The sequence below is a fragment of the Urocitellus parryii genome, chromosome 1 (assembly GCF_045843805.1).
Source record: "Urocitellus parryii isolate mUroPar1 chromosome 1, mUroPar1.hap1, whole genome shotgun sequence".
Taxonomy (NCBI): Eukaryota; Metazoa; Chordata; class Mammalia; order Rodentia; family Sciuridae; genus Urocitellus; species Urocitellus parryii.
The window spans coordinates 132,582,770-132,610,059 of NC_135531.1; the positions used below are offsets into that span (position 1 = coordinate 132,582,770).

General features: G+C 40.1%; 1 protein-coding gene across 1 annotated transcript in view; it reads right to left on the bottom strand.

The window, feature by feature from the left end:
- Window positions 1–26,209, bottom strand: part of LOC113177099 (olfactory receptor 2Y1-like) — a 38,407-nt gene extending 12,198 nt beyond the window's left edge. The window contains exon 1 of the mRNA XM_077797253.1: window positions 26,132–26,209. The gene's annotated coding sequence lies outside the window, so the exon portion shown is untranslated. The remainder of the gene's footprint in view (window positions 1–26,131) is intronic.
- Between the last annotated feature and the right edge of the window lie 1,081 nt (window positions 26,210–27,290).

Here is a 27,290-nt window from a genome sequence, read left to right on the forward strand (position 1 = left end):
AATGACTTTATGACTTTTTCTGGCTAATGGATGGACCTGGAGACTATCATACTAAATGAAATAAGTCAATCCCAAAAACAAAAGTCGAATGTTCTCTCAGATATGCGGATAGTAACACACTGTAAGTGGGAGAGGAAGGGAAGAATAAAAGTTCAGTGGATTAGAAAGAGGGGAATGAAGGGAAGGGAGGGGAAATGGATTAGGAAAGACAGTAGAATGAATCAGACAGAACTTTCCTATGTACATATATGAATATACCACAAGTAAAACGTCACATCATATACAACCACAAGACTGGGATCCTAATTAGAATAAGTTATATTCCATGTTTTCAACATCTTATTGAGACATAATTCATACATCCTACAATTCACACATTTAAAGTATGAAATCCCATTATTTTTATTATTTTCCCTGAGATATGCATCCATCATTTTTAATATTTCTTTTATCCAAAAATGTCATGCCCATTAGCAATTGCTTGTCATTCCCATATCCAACTCTCCAGGCAATCCCTGATGTGCTATCTGACTCTTTAGATATGCCATTTCTGGAAAGTTCATTTCAATAGATTCTTAGAATCGTCTATTGAGTCTGTCTTCTTCTATCCCACCATAATCCTTTCAAGGTTCATCCAGGTAGTAGCAAAAATTAGCAGTATGCCATCCTTTTTTATGGCTGAAAGTCCCATTGTATGATTAGATCATTTTGCCTTATCCATTCACCTGTTGTGGTTATTTGGGTTGTTTCCACTTTTTGGCTATCAGAATTACACTGCTATGAAACATTCATATGTGAAATTTTTGTGCACATTTTGATTTCTGTAATTTCAAGAAACATCAAAATGAAATCAAATATTTTAATATAGTGGAAATAAAGATGTTAATCATACACGTCAAAATCCTGGGGAAAAAAATGATATTTTCTACAGGTGATTTTACTCCCTATAATTTTCATAACACTTAGACTGAAAATCTATTGGTAATGAGGATAGTGATTAAATGGTACTCATAGACTGTAATCATTATAACAAGTTTTTCTTTATCACTATCCCTCTAAACTCAACTGAAGAGGGGAGTGCAATAAATGGTAGCAGGGAGGGTAGATACATTCTATGCATGATATGTTCATATGTGGAAATGTCACTGAGAAACCCACTATATAATTAATATGACTAAAAATTATAACAAAAAGATAATGGTAATAAAAATGAGGACTACCCAAAGGATGTAACCCTTTCTTTTGCCTTGGATGAAACTTGAACATCATTTACAGATATATAACAGTCTCATTGTCACTTAAAGACTACAAACAGAATAATTTAAAAAAATTGTACATGAACAAAAAAGTAGCAGAGTTGGAAAACTATAATTAAAACAAAATGTCTTTGATTCCAATGGTGAAAATCCAAGCCTATATATAGGGGCTTGGAATGTAGCTCAGTGGTAGAGCACTTTCCTAGGTGAGACCTGGAATTAGATTCCCAGCACTGCAAACTTTTTTAATAAATAAATAAAAGTATATGGCAGTAAAGATAAATAGAAATCCAGGCAAAATAAGTGAAAATGGCTGTCACTCTTTTCCTAAGATTTATCTCCCCTGGGGTGGGGATGGAGCTTGAGGAATTTATTCATTTCAGTTTCTGTATAGAATTTCATGACATAACATAACTCTGTTTAATCATTGCTCTTGAAGAGTAAACCACTCTGGGTGTTTCTAATGTTTTGCCACTTTGAACAATGTGCCAGTGAACATATTTATACATAGCTCTAAATCCCATGTGCGGGAATTTCTCTATACAGTTCATCACACATGGTCAGAGGGATGAGGATCTTCAACATAAAAGATATTCTGAATTGCAGGAATTTATCTTGTTTCTGTCCTTAGAAAAAAGAAAACAGCAGCTTTTAGATGCTTACTTATTAGATGGGTATAAAACTATACCTCTCTGCCATTTTAATTTACACTTCATTGACTATAAGTAAGGTAAAGCATTTTTCCACACAATTTCCAATTTCCTTCTGGAATTATCTGCTTATATATTTTCTATTGTATTAGGATACTTATACTTTCCTAAAAGATTTGTAGGAAGGATCCAACATGGCAGGCCAGAGGTAAGGCAGCATTCTGTATCACTCTGTGACCTGGGACTCAAGAAGTGAAAATACTGCTTCTCTGCAAGCAATATTCCTGCTTCTGCACAGGAATCATGGTCACCATGCCTGTGCAGGGCTCCAGGCCTCAGCTTCAGAGTAGGTCTCTCGCCCACACAGAACCACCGGGTACCTGAGTGGGGACCATCAGCATCAGCACCTGCACAAAACTTTTGACCACACATCCAAGCAGAAATCCTAAATGCAGCTCCCTATGTGCAAGATCTCCAGCTGCCACTTCTGTGTGGACCTCCATCAACCAATGTGGGGCTCTCCTGTTGCCTCCATCTTGGGACTCTGCAATAAAGAAGATAATCCCCTACATGCTATAGCACCGGGGAACTTCACACAGGCTGGGAAGACAACCAAAACCATACACTACACTACACAGACCGAGTCTCTGAACTTATAATCCAATGCCATTGCCTGGCTCCCCCCACCCAACCAGACACTCCATTGCTAAAAGCAAATCCCTCCATCTTGAGTCACCTTCATCACCATCTTTAGTGGGGGCAACTTCCAGTTTGGAACTCCGGATGGCCAGGTACCCAGTTTCTAACCACACTTGTCCCCAGCAGCTGCTAACCCCACACAGTGACTGTCTGTGGGGACAAGTTCATGGAGTATTGCATACATGGAATAACTTAAGGGCATCTGAGTGGCAAACAACTCCCCCATGCTAGGCATGTGAGCAGCAAACCACTTACCCCATAGGCACAGCCCTGGGCATGAGGCCGTGTTTTGCAGTGTCTGGACTTGCTCCATGGCCCACTCCTCGATTGGTCGCTGTGAGGACAGTTAGCAGAAATTGCATTGGTGGCTGACTGTAATCTGCTTAGCTACTGCCTGAGTATATATACATGGTAACTTCTCAATAAAATCAGACCTGCTTCCTGCTTGGTCTCCAGAGGTCTTGATTAGCAACTCCACAGCCACACTCTCCTCTACCCTGTTCCATGGACCTCCTTGCTGAATGAGAGAGAGCCCATGAAGCTGGCACCCCCAGCAAGTCCCAAACAGGGACCTGAGGTAAGCCTATGAGACAGGGTGTGGCCCTATCACAGAGTAGTGAGGAAGGGGAAATGGGGAACCTGCCTAGTTCCACCAAAGACTCGCAGCTGCAAGTGCTGAACACTCTCTTAGATACTAGAGGTTTAACCCTGAATAAGAGAGAAGCCCAGAAGTTCTGGGATGTTATGATTAATGCCAGTCCATGGATAAGTGCTGCTGATGTTTTTGAACCTAGGTCATGGGACAAGATAATGGCAAATATGTGGCAAGCTGAAGTGAAACAGGGTTATGCTTTACCACTACATTTTTTTTTCTATTGTGACAGCCATTCAGCAAAGTTTAGGGGGCCTTGCAATAGATCCTTTCCATATAATGATGGCCCTGAGGGAAGATGAGACTGTGAAAGACAGGCAAAGGAAAAAAGTCGGGATGACAATCTACCTCAAAGCAAGCAACCGCAGCAGGCACAGGAAAGCAGGGCCGAGAATCTACTCCAAAGCAAGCAACCACACAGGTGCAGGAGGAAGAGAGGCAGGAAATGGTACTGGTACCATTAGCCTTCATAGTGCAGGAAGAGGTGACCACAAATGGCACAAGTGTGCCTTCTACTGACAGGCAAAGATTATATCTTTCCTTAAGTCAATGGCAACTGCCTCCTTATGAGGCAACACCAAAGCCAGCAAGGAACTATGACAGCTTAGAAATGACCAGGCCACCAGACAGGCCCAAGCCATGGTCTCCCAGAAACCCATTCCAGGAGGCCAGAGATCCTTTTGAAGATCTATGTAAGATAAGAGATGAAAAGTGGGGTAAGGGAGTGCAAGCCTTCCTAGTCAACATGGCCCCACACCACAGAACTTTGCTATTTGGTATCCACACACATTGGGTACCCTGAAGGAGTTAAAGAAGGCAGTAAACAAGGATGGGACCCAGAGGCCACTTGCAGAGCAAATGCTCGAATCACTCAGTCTGGAGCTTAATTGCCTCCAAGACTGGAAAGACCTAACCAGCGCAACAATTGAGCCTGTGACATTTTTTTAAGTGGAAGGCATCTTCTATGATGAATGTGAACAGTAGGGGGATCCTAACCACACCACAAATATTAACCTCCCAGATGCATGCTTGCAGGGAGAGGGAATCTACAGTTCCCCTGTGGTACAGGCTACAGCTCCATCAAATTATTTTTATCAAGTGTTGCTCTGTGCTCTGAGAGCCTGGAGGAAGTTGCCAGCTGGGGAAGTACCGTTTCTATACAGGGCTTAAGGCAAAAAGCCACTGAGGACATGCCACAGTTTATTGACAGAGTAAACAAGGTGGTAGAAGGGAAGGTGTCTCATGAAGGAGCTAGGGCAGCTTTAACCAAGGAGTTGATCTGGGACAGACTAAATAAGGAACACAGAGCAGCAGTGGTGCCAGTACACAATGGCACACTGGATGACTAGATTTGGGCCACTCAAGATATAGGCCAACAGGTCATGTTAATGGCCTTGGTATTCTCAGCTCTGTCCATGAATCACCAAAATAGAGCAGATGGGTGCTGGAGCTGTGGAGGAAAAAGGCATCTCTCTTGAGATTGCCCTTCTCGGAGAGGAGGGGACAAACCAGGTCTCTGCCCACAGCGTAAGAAGAAATGGCACTGGGCTAGAGACTGGTCGGTCAAGCCAAGACTGTGCAGGAAAGCCTTTAAACGCCTCTTGGGTCACCTCCTAGCCCCACGACCAAGGGAGGGTCCAAACAGAGGGAAACAAAAACAAAGACAAACAACCAATCAAATGGATATAAGGTATCCTGGAATATGGTGCACAATTCCTATTAGTGAGAACAACAACCCCAGGGCAATGCTAAAGATAAATAAGAACATTTTCAAGAGGTTGATGGACACAGGGGCTGACTTAATGTTGCTGAGGTTAGAGGAGGTACCAAGTCATGGGCCACTAAACCAGGGTCCAATGTTACAGGTATTGGAGGACTAACCTCCTCTTGGCAGGCAGAGCAGGGCTGGACATGGGAAGACAGGGATGGCAACCAAGGGACCGTCTGCCCTCTAGTGGTGGAAGGAATACCTAACAACCTATTTGGCAGAGATCTTGGGCTCTCTGGGAGCAGTGCTCACTACTGATGACCAGGCCTTCTATGATAACATAATGGACACAGATTTAAAAGATCCAACCCTAAGAGGGGAATTTCATATGCCCCCAATATTAAAGGCCACTGTTAATATTATAGCACCTTTCCTGGTACGGTTGCAATGGCTCTCTGATGAACCAGTATGGGTTGAACAGTGGCCACTTTCCCAAGAAAAGATACAGCATATCCAGGAATTGGTAAAAAGAGAATTGGCTTTTGGGCATATTGAGCTCTCTAATAGTCCATGGAATACCCTGATCTTTTATATTTAAAAAAAGGCAAAAGGCAAATGGAGATTACTTAAGGATTTATGGGCCATAAATGAGACTATGCAAAAGATGGGCACCACTCAGCCCCGGCTTCCATTGACCCAATGTGTTCTAAAAGGCTATAAAATTTGCAGAGCAGACATAAAGGACTGTTTCTTCTCCATTCCACTGCATCCATCTGATAGTCAAAGTTTTGTGTTTATGGTACCTGTCATTAGCAACTCGGTGCCCGCACAACATTTTCAGTGGATAAGGAATGAAAAACAGCCCCACTATTTGTCAGGGGCCTTGAACAATATAAAGGTCTTGTTGTGGTATACTACATGGATTACCTTTTCTTAGCACATGAGAAAGAGGCTATATTGCAACAGGCTTTCACAGCTTCGATTGACAACCTCAATGAATTTGGATTGACTATTGCCCTGGAAAAGATCCCAAAGGAACCCCTTTTAAATTTTTAGGACATTGCATCCTGCCAAGAGCAGTTATGCATATGGCTCCTCATATCACTCTTCCTGAAAAGCCTACCTTGAACCAATTGCCGACTATCCTGGGGCATCTGAATTGGCTTAGATCTTCTTTAAAGATCACTACTCAACAAATGAGGCCCTTATTTAATTTGCTAAAGGGATACCCACATTTAAACTCCCCCCAACAGGTTATCCCAGAAGCTCTTGAGGCTTTGGAATTGGTTAATACATCCCTAAGCAACATGGAGGTAAAACACTATGACCCTAAGAAGGATGTCTGGGCAATAGTATGCCTAATTCTTGGGATTCCTACTGGAGTCATCTGGCAGGAGCCAGACAATATTATATCATGGGTGCAAAAGAAAAGTCCAAAGTCAAGGGAAGGCATCTCACAGATGATTGCCTCTTTGAGAAGGTTCCTACTGCAAGCACTGGGGGAAAAACCAGATAGGCTCATAACTCCTCTCACAACTTCAGAGGTGAATAATCTCATTATGCTTAGCCCTAATTTCCAAGTGGCCATGGCTAATTTCACTGTGGTCCTTGACTATCATATGTCTCTGTCAAGAATCCTACAAACCATTTCCCTTGTGCCTCTCAAGCAACCAAAGATAACAGTGGGCCAGCCTGTTCCTGGTGTGCCCTTGGTGTTCATGGATGCCAGCTCTATAGGGAAAATTGGCATAATCTATTTCCACCCTGATACTAGGATAAAAAGGGCCTTCTAATATAATTACTCCCCTGGGTCACCCCAAGTACTAGAATTATCAGCTATAAACTTGGTCTTGCAACAATTCCCTGAACTTATCAATGCTGTGACTTATAGTCAATATTGTGCCATGGATATTCCTAAACTGCCTTTTGCTTCCATAAAAAATGATATCAATGTGGTTACCCTGCTCCTAGAATCTATTCAAACCCTCCTAGAAGGAAGGGCTAACCCTCTTTACAGTTGCCCGGGCCTTTGTCACACTAAATGAGGAGGCTGATAACCGGACCTGTGGAGCCTATGAAGCCTCCTTGCCTGAGTAGGCAATCAGGCTGCACAGCAAGTTCCATCAATCAGCCCATAGCTTGCACAGACTGTTCCCTCAATTAACAAAGAAAAATTCCAAGCTAATTACTAGATAGTGCACTAAATATGTTCCCTTCTTGCCCATAGGACCTTTACAACCGGAAGGTGTTAATCCTAGAGGTCTAAAGTTCAATGCCCTGTGGCAAATGGATATCACTCATGTGCCATCCTTTGGGCATTTAAAATATATGCATGTATGCATAGACACTTACTTGGGGCTCTTTGTGGCAACAGCAACCCCAGGAAAAAAATCCAAACATGTCTTTTCTCACCTCTTGTGCTGTTTTACAACATGGGAGGACCATAAGAGATAAAAACAGACAATGGCCCCAGTATACAAGTATAATCTTTAAGGAGTTCTGATCCAAGTGGAAGGTTAAACATACCACTGGTATTCTTTACAACCCCCAGAGGCAAAGTCTGGTGGAAAGAGCCCACAAAGAGCTAAAGTCTGCCATTTTAAAGCAAAAGGGAGAGACAGAGCCTCCCCATGGTCCCCCCATAATATTCTTAATGCTATCCTCTTTACTTTAAATTTTTTAACTATGCATAAGGGTGATGATTGTACACCTGCCTTTAAGCATTGGGCCCCTTTGATGGGGCCATCCTACTTACCCCTAGTGCAGTAAAAAGATTCTTTAACCAATCAGTGATCGGAGCCTTCGCTGCTACTGGTGTTGGGTAGGGGTTTTGCTTGAGTCTTCCCAGCCTATCTGGATTCCAGCCTGGCATGTCAAACCCTGGACACCTACTGGCAATGATGACCCGCTGCATGCACCAAGATGAGAAGAAGCAAAAATGCAAGAAGGCAAGAGGACACCAGAGGAGACCCCATCACGGGGTCACATGGGGTGTTGTAAAAGGGCTAATACAGCAGGCCAATGATATTGGAGAAAGCCAGGGTCATGGTCCTAATCCTCCTGGACAGGTCTTCTTTCTACTCTTACGCACAGCTCTAACCACCAACAGTACCATGGCCCAGGTAAATTGGGCCCTGATCACTAGACTACACCTTCTGGCTATTGCTAATTGGGAAGGGGCTTTACCTAAGCTCTTTTCCAATAATTCCAACCTTATTGATCCTGAGTTATCCATCCAAGAGGTAACTATACCCTGGAATAAAAACATTTTCATACCCATTCTGCCTATTTGTTTCTCCATAGTAAATAACAAGAACTATAATCCAGGCAGTCCCCTCTGTTTTGTTCTTGACAATAAAACTATTGTAGATAACTATAATAAGTCATATGTTGGGCTATCTCTCACTGACCTTAAAGTTATAGTTAATGCTACCTATAGCCATAGATACCCCCATGGCAATTGCATGCCAACATGCCCAACAACGCTTTTTGGAAACCCCCCCTGGGATAATGATAGCATCCCATAGAATCAATGTGTCACTGCCATACCTTATCTCCTTGATAAGAGGAAGTTCTCTGGGGAAGAACAACAACTAAGCACTTGGGCAGGCGTAGCTCCCTGGAATGCAACTGATGTGCCCCAAAACCATATGGGACAAGCTGTTACCAACGGGTATGCAGGAAATCAGTATGGCATAATGAATATCACACTAATATTGCTGGCTTATAGGACCATCAAATGGGCAGCATCCAGATGGATGAATGGGTCTAATTGAGTCCAGACCCTGACCATGGATTTGCCTTTGTGCCAAATTATACACATATCCACTATGCACAAGCTTATGTTATACCACCCTTTGCCATGTTAATAATCAATGATACTGATGGCATAAATATCATTCATACAGAGATCCCTTGTCAGTCAGTACATCCTGCTGGTTCACAAATTGTCTAACCCCTGCTATGACAGCTGAACTTATATTTATCTTCAGAGTGCCCTTAGCAATCTGGCTTCCAGTGAACCTGTCCAGAGAGTGGAGGAGTCCCTGGGACATAGAGATGAAAAATATTATGAATGAGATCCTACACTGGACAAGGCATGCAATTAGCCTCATGGTCACTAGAATTATTGCCCTGGTAGCTGCCATCACCACTACAGCCACTGTGGCCGCTTCACTCACTCAGAGTATCCAGACTGCTCAGACTGTAAACAACTTGTCTACTGCCATGGCACTACTTTAGTCATTCAGCAATAACTAGACCTCCACCAGGAACAACTAGATATTCTGTTTATGTTTCAAAGGCTCACTTGTAACCCTGAATTTCATAGTATTTGTGTCACTTAATATGTTGTATCTGACAATGTAACCTTACACTTCTCCAATTTTTCTCAGTATACTAAAGGCACTTGGGATGCTAACTATGTTATGACTATGCATAACCTTACTAAGGCAATTGTCAAAATCAATGAGATGAAGGTGTCTATCTTGAAAACCTCTTCCTTCTTCCAGGAATTAACTGAACATTGGAAAAACCTGAGAGCCAATATAATTATGTATTATAATCCTTATAATGCTATTACCTTGGCCCTACTGTTTATAATAGTGACAATTTTTTCTTGTGTTGTAAGATGCTCATGTAACCACATAAAGGCCACCTACTGAAAAACAGAAATGCTGGCTGAAGTCCTTGCAACATAGTCAGAGTGGGGAGATGTGGGGACGAGTGCATGGAGTACTGCATACATGGAATAAGTTAAGAGCATCTGAGTGGCAAACCATTCCCCCATGCTAGGCATGTGAGCGGCAAACCACTTACCCCGTAGGCACAGCTCTGGACATAAGGCCGCATGTTGCAGTCCCTGTGCTCGCTCCAAGGCCCACTCCTCGATTGGTCGCTGTGAGGACAGTTAGCAGAAATTGCATTGGTGGCTGACTGTAATCTGCTTGGCTACTGCCTGAGTATATATACATAGTAACTTCCCAATAAAATCAGACCTGCTTCCTGCTTGGTCTCCAGAGGTCTTGATTAGCAACTCCACAGCCACACTCTCCTCTACCCTGTTCAATGGACCTCCTCGCTGGATGAGAGAGAGCCCATGTAACTGCCAAACAAAAAAACAGCTCTCAGTGGGGCATGTGTGGAGCATGCCCAAAGCACCACACACAAGAGCCCTGGAGAGAACGATCCCTTATTAGGAAGCACTAAGGGAGAGGGTGAGTGTGATACAGTCTAGAGACTAACAGAGACCAGGAACTGAGAAGTCTTCGGGCGAGATAAGGAGATAAGACTATGTGCTCACATCACAGGAGAAGGCCCAAAAAGAGATCCCTGCGGTGCAGCCTCCCTTCAAGGACTGGTGGGTGCCACACCCCACTTCCAGGTGCCCTCCACCCAGGACCAACCCTCGATCATGAGGGTGCAGATACCAGCTAACAACAGATGACCCCACCTATTGATGAGAAGGAAAGCAGGAAAAATACTGATCTCCAACCAAAACAATCCTTGTTTCTTCCTTCAAGATTTTTTTCTTTTTTTCTTTCTTCTCCCTTTCTATTCTCCTGCCCTCACATCCCCAACATATGTGAAACCAAGTACTTTGCATGAATTAGGATATTGAGGTCTGAGACAACTGAATAGTATATTAGAGTTGTGTTGTATATTCTTTTCTTTTTGTTTTCCTCTAATTTTTATAATTTTAACATTTTATTTTATTTTTCTTAGTACATATGTGTTTGTTTTATGCTCTCTACTGTCTTCCCTCTTACTTGTCTACCCCAAATTACTTTATTTCTATTCTCCTGCTACTGACTTTCTTCTTTAGATTTCTCTCTCACACTTCCCAATAAATAATAACTCTATATCTTCACCTCCTACCTCCTCAGAATATCTTCCTACACCTCACCCCCAGTCTTTGTCCACCATAAGAAACTGTAAACCCTTTTACAAACCTACTGATAATATTCTAGATAATAATTGAATTCACCATCTCTGTACCTTGTGACTAAACTGTAAATGTCTATTGACAACAATTTGTTTTATGTGGTATATTATTTATATTGGGATCTGTTTACATTGTCCTACTCCTCAAAGGAGAGATATTGGAACCCTACAGGGGCACTATAAACCTATAGGGTACAAATGGTAATGCCTTGGATCCGCAATGCTAGAAGGGAAGACACATGAGCAACATTAAAAGACAAGGGAAGAAAGTGCCCCAAACAAATCAAGATACCACATTATTAGAATCCATGGCCAGCACAGCAGATGAAATGAGAGAGAAGGAGTTTAGGATATACATAATTAAAATACTCTGTGAATTAAAGGATGATATAAGAGTGCAAACATAGGCAGCAAAAAATCATTTCAACAAAGAACTACATAAACAAATACAAGAAGCAAAAGATTACTTAAATAGGGAGATAGAGGTTCTAAAGAAATATCAAATAGAAATCCTTAACATGAAAGAAACAATAAATCAAATTAAAAGTTCAATTGAAAGCATCATCAACAGATTAGACCACTTGGAAGACAGGACCTCAGACAATGAAGACCAAATATATAATCTTGAAAAGAATGTAGACCACAGAGTGAAAATGGTTTAAAAAAATGAGTAGAACATTCAAGAAATTTAGGATAGTATAAAAAGAACAAATTTAAGAGTTATTGGGATAGAGGAAGGCATAGAGTTCCAAACCAAAGGAATGAACAATCTATTCAATGAAATAATATCATAAAAATTTCTAAACATGAAGAATGAATTGGAAAACCGAATTCAAGAGGCTTATAGGATGCCAAATGTACAAAATCACAAGAGATCCACACCAAGGCACATTATAATGAAAAATGACTAACATACCAAATAAGGAGAGAGTATTAAAAGCCACAAGAGAAAATACTCAGATTGCATATACAAGGAAACCATTTATGTTATGTACAAATTTTTTAACCAAGACCCTGATAGCTAGAAGATCCTGGAACAAAATCAAGCTTTGAGAAAATAAATGCCAACCAAGAATCTTGTATCCAGCAAAATCAAGCTTTAGATTTGATGATGAAATGAAAACCTTCCATGATAAACAAAAGTTCAAAGAATTTACAATTAGAAAACCTGCACTACAGAACATCTTTGGCAAAATAGTCTATGAAGAGGAAATAAAAAACAACAATGAGGCTCAGGAAGATGGCGGCGAAGGGAATGCATCACCCCAGTGCGCTGCGTCACTAAACAGGAGAAAGATGATGTGAAATGGCTGAAGGCTCTCTTGTTGGGAATTTCCAGTGAAATTGAGGTGCTCCAGAATCTAGTGGACAGATTTCTATCGTGCGAAGTTCAGTTGTGAGAGCTCCATTTCTCTGCACGGAGGGTCGAATAGCCTGACAGGCGATCGCCCTGCGGCTGGAGCTGTGGCGCACGCCGGGGAGCAGCAGGGTGCCGGAGCGGCGGAGCAGCAATACGGATTCGGGGGGCTCTCGCCAGTGGTACATTGGCAGCCCTTAGTGCTGAGTTCCTGCTTTGAGACAGAGGAGAGAAGCGGTCCAGCCTGGTTCCAGACACTGGTCGGACCATAGAGGAGGACAGCAGCCGCCATTTCGGAGAGATGATGTAATCATCCCCGTGTTCTACTGATCTCAGCCCATTCAACTACTGAACAGGTGATTTCATGCTGGTATTTGCCTGCGTCTAGCAGACAGATTTCTTGCTCAGGCTCGGGACTTGGGATCTTGTGGAGAATACTCCTAGGGGCTCGTGCCGGGCAAGGCGTGCGCCGGGCACTGAGCAGCTGGATTCTGGTTCCCGGGGCTAACCTGGCCCAGGTCTGAGGAAACTGCGGAGACTGCCAGGGGAGGCCAGCTCCAAGTGGAGCGTGCGCTGAGCTTGGGGCGACTGAGTTCTGACTCCCGGAACAGTTTTGGCCTGGGGTTGGGGAACCCGTGGGGGTCGCTCACTGGAGCCAGCTCCCAGCGGAGAGTGTATCAGGATCCGAGAGGCGGGGTTCCGGCTACCTAAGCTGCTTTGGCCCAAGGCTAGGGAACCGGCGGTGACTGCTTCTCAATCAGTGTCCGGCGGGGTGCTGTGGGGGCAGAGTGGAACTTCCACCTGCGCCCAGAGCAGGCCTAGTGACCCGCCGGCGTGGTATCATGACACACCAAACACAGCTGGGGCTGAAGAGAGTAGCCGCCCACGCCTAGAATAGGACCAGCGACCCCACGGCGTGGTAGCCAAGTAACCTCATTTGGAGTAGGGGCTGTGCAGAACTGCCATCTGAGCAAGCAGGGCAGGCAGACCTGCCGCCCACTGGCAAGTCAGGCCAGGTAGCTTGCCAGCGTGGTGGACACGTAACACGGAGGCAGTCGCGTTACACAGGTTGGAGTGGGGGTGGAGCAGGGTCGCCGCCCGAGTCCGGAGGGGGCTCAGCGACCCATTGGAGAGGTACTCAGGTACCCCCATTGGGAGTGGGGGCTGTGCAGAACTGCGACCCACCGGCCTAGAGGTCTGCCAGCGTGGTAGACACGTCACACCAATTGGAGTGGGGACCCAGAAGAGCCGCCACCGACATCCAGATCAGGACCAACGACCCCAGGGCATGGTAGTTACGTTACCACAATTGGAGTGGGGGCAGAGCAAAGCCGCCACCCGTGCCCACAGGGGGGGCAGACCTGCGACCGATCAGCGTGGTAGACAGACCACCATAATTAGAGGAGGAGCACAGTCACTACCCGGCCTGCAAGGGAGACTTCCCAACTACACAAGAGCAACATAAATAAATAGGGGGTAAATTTCAAAAACACAACAGTTGCACCAAGCAGAAAGAAACGTGAGCAGTATGAAAAGACAAGGAAAGAAAAGACCACAAGCAATGCAGGTCAACTCAACTTTAGAAGAGGTAATAGCTGCAACAGATGGAATGTCAGATAAAGAGTTCAGGATATATATGCTTCAGTTGATCTGGAGTCTCAAGGAAGACATGAGACAGCAAAATCAGACAATGATAGATCACATTGACAAACAAATCCAGGAAGTAAAAGATCAATTTCACAGGGAGATAGAGGTAATAAAAAACAAACAAATAGAAATCCTAGAAATGCAGGAAACAATAAACCAACTTAAAAACTCAATTGAGAATACTACCAGCAGAGTAGATCACTTAGAAGAGAGAACATCAGACAATGAAGACAAAGTATTTCAACTGGAAAAGAACATAGACAGCTCAGCAAGTCTGCTAAGAAACCATGAGCAGAACATCCAAGAATTATGGGACAATATCAAAAGACCAAATTTAAGAGTCATTGGGATACAGGAAGGCACAGAGCTCCATACCAAAGGAATACACAGTTTATTCAGTGAAATAATACGAGAAAACTTCCCAGACTTGAAGAATGAGACAGAATCCCAAATCCTAGAAGCCTACAGGACGCCGAATGTACAAAATCATAAGAGATCCACACCTACACACATTATAATGAAGATGTCCAACATACAGAATAAGGAGAGAATTTTGAAAGCTACAAGAGAAAGAAAGCAGATTACATTTAGGGGTAAACCAATCAGGATAACAGCTGATCTCTCAACACAGACTCTGAAAGCTAGAAGATCCTGGAATAACATATTTCAAACACTGAAAGAAAATGGGTTCCAACCAAGAATCGTGTATCCGGCGAAATTAAGCTTCAGGTTAGAAGATGAAATTAAAAATTTCCACGATAAACAAAAGTTAAAAGAATTCGCAGCTAGAAAACCATCTCTTCAAAAAATCCTTGGCAAAACATTACAGGAAGAGGAAATGGAAAATAACATTGAAAACCAACAATGGGAGGTAGGACAGTAAAGGGGGGAAAGTAGTCAAAGAGGATAACAAATCAGGTTTAGTAACATCAATAAACAAATATGGATAGAAGAACAAACCATATCTCAATAATAACCCTAAATGTCAACTGCTTAAACTCACCAATTAAGAGACACAGGCTAGTAGAATGGATCACAAAACAAGACCCAACAATATGCTGTCTACAGGAGACGCATCTGATAGGAAAAGATATTCATAGACTGAAGGTGAAAGGTTGGGAAAAATCATACCACTCATATGGACTGCGGAAACAAGCAGGAGTGTCCATACTCATATCTAATAAAAGAGATTTCAAGCCAAAGCTAATCAAAAGGGATAAAGAAGGACACTTCATACTGCTCAAGGGAATCATACACCAACAAGACATAACAATCATAAATATATATGCCCCAAATAATGGTGCAGCTGTGTTCATCAAGCAAACTCTTCTCAAGTTCAAGAGTCTAATAGACCACCATACAATAATCATGGGAGACTTCAACACACCTCTCTCACCACTGGACAGATCTTCCAAACAAAAGTTAAATAAGGAAACTATAGAACTCAATAACACAATTAACAACCTAGACTTAATTGACATATATAGACTATACCACCCAACATCAAGTAGTTACACATTTTTCTCAGCAGCACATCGAACCTTCTCAAAAATAGACCATATATTATGTCACAGGGCAACTCTTAGACAATATTAAGGGGTAGAGATAATACCATGCATCTTATCTGATCATAATGGAATGAAACTGAAAATCAATGATAAAATAAGGAAGGAAAAATCAAGTATCACTTGGAGAATGAACAATAGGTTGCTGAGTGATCAATGGGTTTTAGAAGACATCAAGGAGGAAATTAAAAAATTCCTAGAGTTAAATGAAAACACAGACACAACATATCGGAATCTATGGGACACATTGAAAGCAGTTCTAAGAGGAAAATTCATTGCTTGGAGTTCATTCCTCAAAAAAAGAAAAAACCAACAAATAAATGATCTCACACTTCATCTCAAAATCCTAGAAAAAGAAGAGCAAAACAACAGCAAAAGAAGTAGAAGGCAAGAAATAATTAAAATCAGAGCTGAAATTAATGAAATTGAAACAAAAGAAACAATTGAAAAAATTGACAAAACAAAAAGCTGGTTCTTTGAAAAAAATAAATAAAATTGACAGACCCTTAGCCATGCTAACGAAGAGAAGAAGAGAGAGAACCCAAATTACTAGCATACGGGATGAAAAAGGCAATATCACAACAGACACTTCAGAAATACAGAAGATAATCAGAAATTATTTTGAATCCTTATACTCCAATAAAATAGAAGATAGTGAAGGCATAGATAAATTCCTTAAGTCTGATGATCTGCCCAGATTGAGCCAGGAGGATATAGACAACATAAACAGACCAATAACAATAGAGGAAATAGAAGAAACCGTCAAAAGACTACCAACTAAGAAAAGCCCAGGACCGGATGGGTATACAGCAGAGTTTTACAAAACCTTTAAAGAGGAACTAACACCAATACTTTTCAAGCTATTTCAGGAAATAGAAAAAGAGGGAGAACTTCCAAATTCATTCTACGAGGCCAACATCACCCTGATTCCGAAACCAGACAAAGACACTTCAAAGAAAGAAAACTACAGACCAATATCTCTAATTAACCTTGACGCAAATATCCTCAATAAAATTCTGGCGAATCGGATTCAAATACATATCAAAAAAATTATACACCATGATCAAGTAGGATTCATCCCTGGGATGCAAGGCTGGTTCAATATACGGAAATCAATAAATGTTATTCACCACATCAATAGACTTAAAAATAAGAACCATACGATCATCTCGATAGATGCAGAAAAAGCATTCGACAAAGTACAGCATAAAGTACCCTTTATGTTCAAAACTCTAGAAAAATTAGGGATAAAAGGATCATACCTCAACATTGTAAAAGCAATCTATGATAAGCCACAGGCCAGCATCATTCTGAATGGAGAAAAATTGAAGGCATTCCCTCTAAGATCTGGTACAAGACAGGGATGCCCTCTCTCACCACTTCTGTTCAACATAGTCCTCGAAACACTGGCCAGAGCAATTAGACAGACAAAAGAAATTAAAGGCATAAAAATAGGAAATGAAGAACTTAAATTATCACTATTTGCAGATGACATGATTCTTTACCTAGCAGACCCAAAAGTGTCTACAAAGAAGCTATTAGAGCTAATAAATGAATTCAACAAAGTGGCAGGATATAAGATCAACACGCATAAATCAAAGACATTCCTGTATATCAGCGACAAATCCTCTGAAACGGAAATGAGGACAACTACTCCATTCACAATATACCCCAAAAAAATAAAATATTTTGTAAATACTAACAAAAGAGGTGAAAGATTTATACAATGAAAATTACAGAACCCTAAAGAAAGATATAGAAGAAGACCTTAGAAGATGGAAAAATATACCCTGCTCATGGATAGGCAGAACCAACATCATCAAGATGGCGATATTACCAAAAGTTCTCTATAAGTTCAATGCAATGCCAATCAAAATCCCAGCAGCATTTCTTGTAGAAATAGATAAAAGAATCATGAAATTCATATGGAATAATAAAAGACCCAGAATAGCAAAAACAATGCTAAGCAGGAAGTGTGAATCAGGCAGTATAGCGATACCAGACTTCAAACTATACTACAGAGCAATAGTAACAAAAACAGCATGGTACTGGTACCAAAACAGGCGGGTGGACCAATGGTACAGAATAGAGGACACAGTAACCAATCCACAAAACTACAACTATCTTATATTTGATAAAGGGGCTAAAAGCATGCAATGGAGGAAAGATAGCATCTTCAACAAATGGTGCTGGGAAAACTGGAAATCCATTTGCATCAAAATGAATCTGAATCCCTATCTCTCGCCATGCACAAAAGTTAACTCAAAATGGATCAAGGAGCTTGATATTAAATCAGAGACACGGCATCTGATAGAAGAAAAAGTTGGTTATGATCTACATACTGTGGGATCGGGCTCCAAATTCCTCAATAGGACACCCATAGCGCAAGAGTTAACAACTAGAATCAACAAATGGGACTTACTCAAACTAAAAAGTTTTTTCTCAGCAAAAGAAAGAATAAGAGAGATAAACAGGGAGCCTACATCCTGGGAACAAATCTTTACTCCACACACTTCAGATAGAGCCCTAATAACCAGAATATACAAAGAACTCAAAAAATTAGACAATAAGATAACAAATAACCCAGTCAATAAATGGGCCAAGGACCTGAACAGACACTTCTCAGAGGAGGACATACAATCAATCAATAAGTACATGAAAAAATGCTCACCATCGCTAGCAGTCAGAGAAATGCAAATCAAAACTACCCTAAGATACCATCTCACTCCAGTAAGATTGGCAGCCATTAGGAAGTCAAACAACAATAAGTGCTGGAGAGGATGCGGGGAAAAGGGCACTCTTGTTCATTGCTGGTGGGAATGCAAATTGGTGCAGCCAATTTGGAAAGCAGTATGGAGATTTCTTGGAAAGCTGGGAATGGAACCACCATTTGACCCAGCTATTCCCCTTCTCGGTCTATTCCCTAAAGACCTAATAAGAGCATGCTACAAAGACACTGCTACATCGATGTTCATAGCAGCACAATTCACGATAGCAAGATTGTAGAATCAGCCTAGATGCCCTTCAGTAGATGAATGGATAAAAAAAATGTGGCATTTATACACAATGGAGTATTACTCTGCATTAAAAAAATTACAAAATCATAGAATTTGGAGGGAAATGGATGGCATTAGAGCAGATTATGCTAAGTGAAGCTAGTCAATCTTTAAAAAACAAATACCAAATGACCCCTTTGATATAAGAGGAGTAAACAAGGACAGGGTAGGGAGGAAGAGCTTGAGAAGAAGATTTACATTAAACAGGGATGAGAGGTGGGAGGGAAAGGGAGTGAGAAGGGAAATTGCATGGAAATTGAAGGCGATCCTCAGGGTTATACAAAATGACATATAAGAGGAAAGGAGGGGTAAGACAAGATAATACAAATGGAAGAAATGATTTACAGTAGAAGGGGTAGAGAGAGAAAAGGGGAGGGGAGGGGAGGGGAGGGGAGGGGGGATAGTAGAGAATAGGACAGACAGCAGAATACATCAGACACTAGAAAGGCAATTTGTCAATCAATGGAAGGGTAACTGATGTGATACAGCAATCTGTATACGGGGTAAAATTGGGAGTTCATAACCCACTTGAATCAAACTGTGAAATATGATGTATTAAGAACTATGTAATGTTTTGAATGACCAACAATAAAAAAGAAAGAAAGAAAGAAAGAAAGAAAGAAAGAAAGAAAGAAAGAAAGAAGAAAGAAAGAAAGAAAGAAAGAAAGGGGAAAAAGTAATCATGTCAGCTTCAATGCAGAAAAGGTTGATCTGTGCCATCATTTCTCCACTGTGACATGGGTCTCATAAATAAATAAAAGAGCAGTCCAGAATAAAAAAGGCAAAAACACAGGAGAAGCCATTTGAAAGAATTTGGCCTTTGACCCTTTCATGGTATTCCTGACTGCAAAGAGACATGACATGGCCCATCTTGCAACAAGCTCAAGCGAGAAAGAGAAAGAGGATCAAGTGGGAAGAAAGAGGGGAGGGAATGGGAAAGGACTGTTAAATAAAATCTACAAACTTCTGCTGTGTACATGTATAACTATGCCACAATAAATCTTATATACTCATAAAAAAAAACAACAATGAAAATCAGCAGAGAGGTATTACACTAAAAGAAAAACTAATCAAAGGTGAAATCAAGTCAAGTTAAATAACAAAAATAAACAAAAATGGCTGGGAATACATGATGTCTCAATAATAACCCTGAATGTTAATGGCCTAAACTCACAATCAAAAGACATAGGCTAGCTGATTTGATCAAAAAAGAAAAAAAAAAAACACCCAACAATATGCTGAGTCTCTCTCCAAGAGACTCATCTCATTAGAAAAGACATCCACAGACTGAAGGTGAAAAGTTGGGAAAAATCATACCACGCACATGGACTGTGAAAGCAAGCAGGGGTTTTCATCCTCATATCGGCTAAAGTTAATCAAAAGAGATAAAGAAGGACACTTCACACTGCTCAAGGCAACCATACCCCAACAAGACATAACAATTATAAATATATATGTCCCAAACAATGGAGCATCTATGTTCATCAAACAAACTCTTCTAAAGTTCAAGAGTCAAATAGACCACAACACAATAATTCTGGGAGACTCTAACACACCTCTTTCATCATTGGATAGATCTTCCAAACAAAAGCTGAACAAAGAAACTATAGAACTCAATAATATAATCAATAACTTATACTTAATGGACACATATAGAATATTTTATCCTTCAATGAGCAAATACACTTTCTTCTCAGCAGCACATGGATCCTTCTCTAAAATAAACCATACATTATACCACAAAGCAACTCTTGACAAATACAAAAATATAGAGATACTACCCTGCATTCTATCAGATCACAATGGAATAAATCATATGATCATCTCAATAGATGCAGAAAAAGCACTTGATAAAATGCAGCACAGATTCATGTTCAAAACACTAGAAAAACTAGGGATAACAGAAACATCATAAAACATCACAACATCATAAAAGCTATCTATGTTAAGCACCAGACCAACATCATTCTAGATGGAGAAAAATTGAAAGCATCCCCTCTAAAAACTGGAACAAGACAGGGATGCCCTCATTCACCACTTCTATTTAACATAGTTCTTGAAACACTGATCAGAACAATTACAAAGACCTAAAGGAATATGGATAGGAAAAGAAGAACTCAAATTAGCACTATTTACTGATGATATGATTTTACACCTAGAAGACCAAAAAAATTCCACCAGAAAACTTATAGAACTAGTAAGTGAATTAAGAAAATAGCAGGATATAAAATCAACATAAATCAAAGGCATTTCTGTAATATCAGTGGCAAATCCTCTGAAAGGGAAACAAGGAAAACTACCCCATTTACAATAACCTCAAAAAAAAAAAAACTTGGAAATCAACCTAACAAAAGAGGTGAAAAACCTCTACAATAAAAACTACAGAATGCTAAAGAAAGAAATTAAAGAAGACCTTAGAAGATGGAAAGATCTTCCTTGTTCTTGAGTAGGCAGAATTAATATTGTCAAAATGACCATACTGTCAAAATGACCATACTACCAAAAGCACTATAAAGATTTAATACAATTCCAATCAAAATCCCAATGACATTCCTGATAGAAATAGAAAAAGCAATCATGAAATAAGAGACTCAGAATAGCTAAAGTAATCCTTAGCAAGAAGAGTAAAGTAGGTGGCATCACTATATCAGACCTTAAACTATACTCCAGAGCAATAGTAACAAAAACAGCATCATATTGGCACCAAAATAGACATGTAGACCAATGGTACAGAATAGAGGACACATAACCCACATAATTACAGTTATCTTATATTAGACAGAGGCACCAAAAACATACATTGGAGAAAAAAACAGCCTCTTCAACAAATGGTGCTGGGAAAACTGGAAATTCATATGCAGCAAACTGAAATTAAGCCCCTATCTCTCACCATGCACAAAACTCAACTCAAAGTGGATCAAGGACCTAGGAATTAAATCAGAGACACTGTGTCTATTAGAAGAAAAAGTGAGCCCAAATCTATTATGTTGAATTAGACCCTGACTTCCTTAAGAAGACTCCTATAGCACAAGAATTAAAATCAAGAATCAAAAAATGGGATGGATTCAAACTAAAAAGCTTCTTCTCAGCAAACGAAACAATCAGTGAGGGGAATAGAGAGCCTACAGAATGGGAGCAAATTTTTACTACTCGCACATCAGCAAACTAATCTCTAGGATACACAAAGAACTCAAAAAGCTATAAACATCAATCAAACAAATAACCCAATTAATAAATGGGCAAAGGAATTGCACAGATGCCTCTCAGAAAATGATATACAATAAATCAACAAACATATGAAAAATGTTCAACATCTAGCAATTAGAGAAATGCAAATCAAAACTACTCTAAGATTTCATTTCTCTCCAGCCAGAATGGCAGTTATTAAGTGTTGGTGAGGATTGGGGGAAAAGGCACAATCATACATTGCTTGTGGGACTGCAAATTGATGAAACCAATATGGAAAGCAGTAATGAGATTCCCTGGAAAGCTGGGAATGGAACCACCATTTGACCCAGCTGTCCCTCTCCTCATTCTATACCCAAAGGACTTAAAAACAGCATACTACAGGGACACAGCCACATAAATGTTTATAGCAACACAATTCACAATAGCTAAACTGTGGAACCTACCTAGATGCCCTTCAGTAGATGAATGGATAAAAAAAAAAACCTATGGTATATATACACAGTGGAATATTACTTAGTAATGAAAGAGAATAAAATAATAGCATTTGCAGGTAAATGGATGGAGTTGGAGAATACAATGCTAAGTGAAGTTAGCCAATCCCTAAAACCCAAATGCTAAATGTTTTCTCTGATATAAGGAGGCTGATTCATAATGGGGTTGAGAGGGGTAGCATGGGAGGATTAGATGAACTCTAGATAGGGAAAATGGTGGGAGGAGAAAGGAAGAAGAATAGGGGTAAAAAATGATGGCCCTAAAGCTGATGCTGTGTCATTCTGGCCATGAAGGAGCAGCCAAGTGCCCTAGGATGCTGAAGGGGCCAGGATATACAGCAAAGAAATTTAGATGTGGGTACTGGGGTGGGTGGAAATGGTAGAAGGATCAGTCATGGCCCACACAGCAGGACCATAGACCCAGTGTCCTTTATTAATTCTTCTCTGCATGGTTTCTGTTCAAAACAGCTTTAAGGGGAAATCTCAGCAAGTCTTTAAGGCTCAATTATAACAAGAGCTTAGAGAAGCTGCTTTTGTTAAAAACACTCTTTACCTAGGCCTGCAGATGCCAAATGAGTAACTAAAAGCAAACTAAATCTTGGCATCTTTGCCTTCATTTTATTATTATCTTGCTTATTATCTTAAACTCTGACCTGCTCAGCTCTGCACATTGACATGTTCATCTTTTAAGGAATGTTCATCTAAAAACTGGTAATACAAGGTTTATTAGCCCTAAATTTACCTAACATTTCTTATCTCCCTTCAAGATTGAGGCAAGATTTGGAGAATCTTATTTCAGATCCTGGTGTAGTGTCTAAAATTCTTCAGTCACTGTCTCCATAGTGGAGCCTAACAGGCACATCACCCCACAATGAGACTGTCTTTGTGATAAGGGCTTCACCAGAGCTACCTTGCAGAACTTAAATAATAATCAACCAGACCACAGTTTGACCAAGATTGCTTAATTATACATTACTCTCAATCCCTACCCCAATTCTTCCTCTATTTAAACCAGCTCATGTTAGTACCCCAAGGATAGGGATGAGATGTTTGGTCTTATTTTGCTTTCCCATTATGTACATGTTGATTAAAAATTTCTTTCCTGCTTTTCACCATTACCTTTTTTGTTTGTTTTTGGGGGACAAGTGGCCAGACTTGGTTTGTTGGGAAACGTGAGATCAGGCCTCTGCTCTAGGATTTTGGAAATACCACCTTGGTGTGGTCTTTGCCCAACAGCTAATCCAATTTGCTATCCTCCTGGTGCTCTTCTTCTACACCATGGGCTGAAGGTGGCAGTCTATAGTCTCAACCAAGACGGATACAGGAAATGTGAAATAAGGAGCACAGATACAAACCACAGTTCAAAGCACAAGTCACCTGATATCTGCAGCCTAGTTTCCCCACTCCTCAGTCTGCACCAACCTCTTCCTGATCTAGCTTGAGTATTATTTTAAATAACAAGTATTATTATTTAAAATAATATTATTATAAATATAATATTTCAAGTATTATTTTAAATACTTGAAACTGAAGTGATTTAAATTTCAGACTTTTGGAATTTTATAATATTTTCATATAGCCCTTGGGATGGGACCAAAGTCTAAACACAAAATTCATTTATATTTTATTTATACTTTATACACATAAGCTGAAAGTAGTTTACACAACATAACATTTTTAGTGTATCTGAGTTTTGGTGATATGAGGTCTGGGGTAGAATTTTCCATTTTCAGTGTCATATTGATAGTGAAAACATTTCAGATTTTGGAATATTTTCAGATTTTGGATTTTCAGGTTAGGAATTCTCAACCTAGATGTATGTGTGTATGTATGTATGTATTATTTTTCTAACAAAGTTTTTTAGTATCTTCCTCATAGACAATTCAGTTCACATTATGCATTCAACAATCATTTCTCAATCTTGTTTATTCTTATTAATTTCAGTGTGTGTGTGTGTGTGTGTGTGTGTGTGTGTGTTTGTTTGTTTGTGTTTTACTGGGGATCAAACCCAGAGGCTTGCCCATGCTACACAAATGGACTACATCCCAAACCCATTTCTCTTATTATTTAAACACAATCAGGAATTTTGTATACATTAGATAATTAAATTTACTCAGCTTATGAATAACTAACTGTTCTCATCATTTTTTATAATATGGTATTTTTATGTGTAGGCTTTTGAAGACTCTTCATACTCATTTCTATAGTGGTTTTAATAATTCCCACGATTAGTGCATAAGAATTCTTTCTTCTCCCACATCCTTACCAGCGTTTCTTGTTATTTGTATTCTTTTAGTTTTAAATTAATTCATTTATTTTAATTAGGTATATATATGACAGCAGAATGCATTTTGATTCATTGTACACAATTACAACACAACTTTACATGTCTATAGTTGTACACGATGTAGCATCACACCATATGTGCAAGTCATACATGTCCCTAGGGTAATGATGTTCATCTCATTCCACCATCTTTCCTTTCCCATGCACCCTCCCCTATCCTCTCTCCCCTTTGTCCAGTCAAAGTTCCTCCATTTTTCCCATGCCTCCCCACTCCCTATTATGGATCAGCATCCACTTATCAGAGAGAACATTCTGCATTTGGGTTTTGGGGATGGAATTATTTCACTTAGAATGATACTCTCCAACTCCATCCATTTACCTGAAAATGCCATTATTTTATTCTTTTATTGCTGAGTAATATTTCATTGTGTATAGATACCACAGTTTCTTTATCCATTCATCTATTGAAAGGCATCTAGGTTGCTTCCACAGTTTAGCTATTGTGAATTGAGATGCTATGAACATTGATGTGACTGTGTTACTATAGTATGCTGATTTAAAGTCCTTTGGATAAAGACTGAGGAGTGGAATAGGTGGGTCAAATGGTGTTTCCATTCCAAGTTTTCTAAAGAATCTCCATACTGCTTTCCAGATTGGTGACTCACCAGCAATGTATGAGTATGCCATTTCCCCCACAACCTCACCGACATTTATTGTTGTCTGTATTCTTAATAACTGCCATTTTGACTGGCATGAGATGAAATCTTAGAGTAGTTTTGATTTGCATTTCTATATTTTCTAGAGATGTTGAACATTTTTTACATATGTTTATCTTTAAATGTACTCTTATCTTACACAAAAATTGAACTGAATATAAAATTTTTAAAGGATGGCTAATTCTCCTAGCCTTTTGAAAATAATAGTCTCCCATCTTCTGGAAACTTGCTATAGATAAAAGATCCACTATCAGTTGAACTGTTACACTTGTTTTTCTATAATTCAGGATAATTGTAATAATTTTCTTTCTAAATATTCCTTCTTCATTCCTTCAATTATCTTCTAAAATTTCTGTTATACAAGTGTCAGAATGTCTCAGTCTAATCTTGTCTACTCTTCTCTTCCATAAAGCAGATAAGGTTATTGCTAATAAGATTAAGATTATAATTGTGGTAACAAAATTTATCATCTCAAAAATAATAAGGAACCCCAAGGGAGTAACCTAAGAGTATGTAAAGGCCAGTTAGGGACTCCTGCCCAAAGGACCTGTGGAACATGTCTCCTGCAGCATGACATCTCTGTACAGCCTCTCTGATTAGGCTTCTTGTCTGGCAAAACGGGAAGCAGTCAGCACTCTGCACACTGAACATCACTAGCACCAAGCATCACTAGCCCCACCTCATTCTTTGTTTTTAGCTGGCTTCAGGAGTTTTAGTCCTTCAAGCACTGGAGATGCTCCCTTTGGGCTGAGACAGAATGTTTTTCCTGTGATAAAATCCAGGATGTTGAGGAAACTGGTGCACCTCGGTCTTACTTTTTCCAGTTTCAAAACTGCAAGTCCAACGGGATTTTTTCTACATACCACCTGTAAGCTTTGGGGAGCAGGGGTCATGGTTAGAGATCAGTTTTTCTTACCAGCTGCTCATGATTTTTCACTTCCTTCTGGTCCAAGGGATCATCATATCCTCAGTCTTGAGTTCTGGGATATTCTGGCTGGTAATTTTACCACTGCAAAGTTCAAAATTGTAATTGGATTTGTTTGTTTGTTTGTTTGTTTGTTTCCTGTTTTTGAACTGGAGATTGAATCCAGAGGTATTTTACCAATGAGCTACATCCCCAGTCTTTTTTACCTTTTGAGACAGGTTCTTGCTAAGTTGCTGAGGGCCTCACTAAATTGCTGAGACTGGCTTGAACCTTGAGATCCTCCTGCCTCAGCCTCCCAAGTCACTGGAATTAAAGATGGACATCTCTGCTCTAGGCTTTGTGATTGGTTTTCTATGAAAAAAAAAAAAAAGCAAAGTCCAATCATTTGTACTTTACCACTTTGATGATATCTCTCTCTCCAAGTTTTCTCTGTGGTGCCAGGCATGGAAGCGCACATCAGTAATCCTAGAGGCTCTGGAGACTGAGTCAGAAGATCACAAGTTCCAGGTTAGCCTCAGCAACTTAGTGAGACTTAGGCAATTTAGTGAGATTCTGTTTCAAAATCAAAAATAAAAATAGCTGGGGATGTGGCTCAGTGGGTTCAATCCACACTACCAAAAAAAAGTATCTTTACTTGCTTTTTAAGTATTAATAGCCTTTTTAAAGTCCATGTTCTTATTATTTAGTTTGTTGGTTATCTTAGCATTAGATTTCTTTTTGTGGTTTAGAATATTGGTTGACACATTCATCTGCAGTTTTTGTTTTCTTTGTTATTTTTCTTTTGATTCTTCTTTCCCCCTCTCTTCATGTTCCCCCTCCAGTTTATATCTTACCTATCAGAGTTTTGGTTGCCTCTACCAATCCAGATTTGGTATTTATGATGGATGGTAGAAATAAATTATGTCAGATATTTGAGATATATAATCATAGTATTTAGGACCCTTTTACCCTACAAAGACCAATATTAATGATGACCAGTCCATACATGAGCAAAACATATCACATGCCAGTGTTACCTGGTAAGTGTCCAGAACCTGGGCAACTGTGGTGGTTCTCTGGCACTGGTTCTAGTGACTCTGTGGGAAAGAATTCAATTGAAACACAGAGTAGCAAGCAGCAGTTTAATAGAGAGCATGAGAAGCAATGGTAT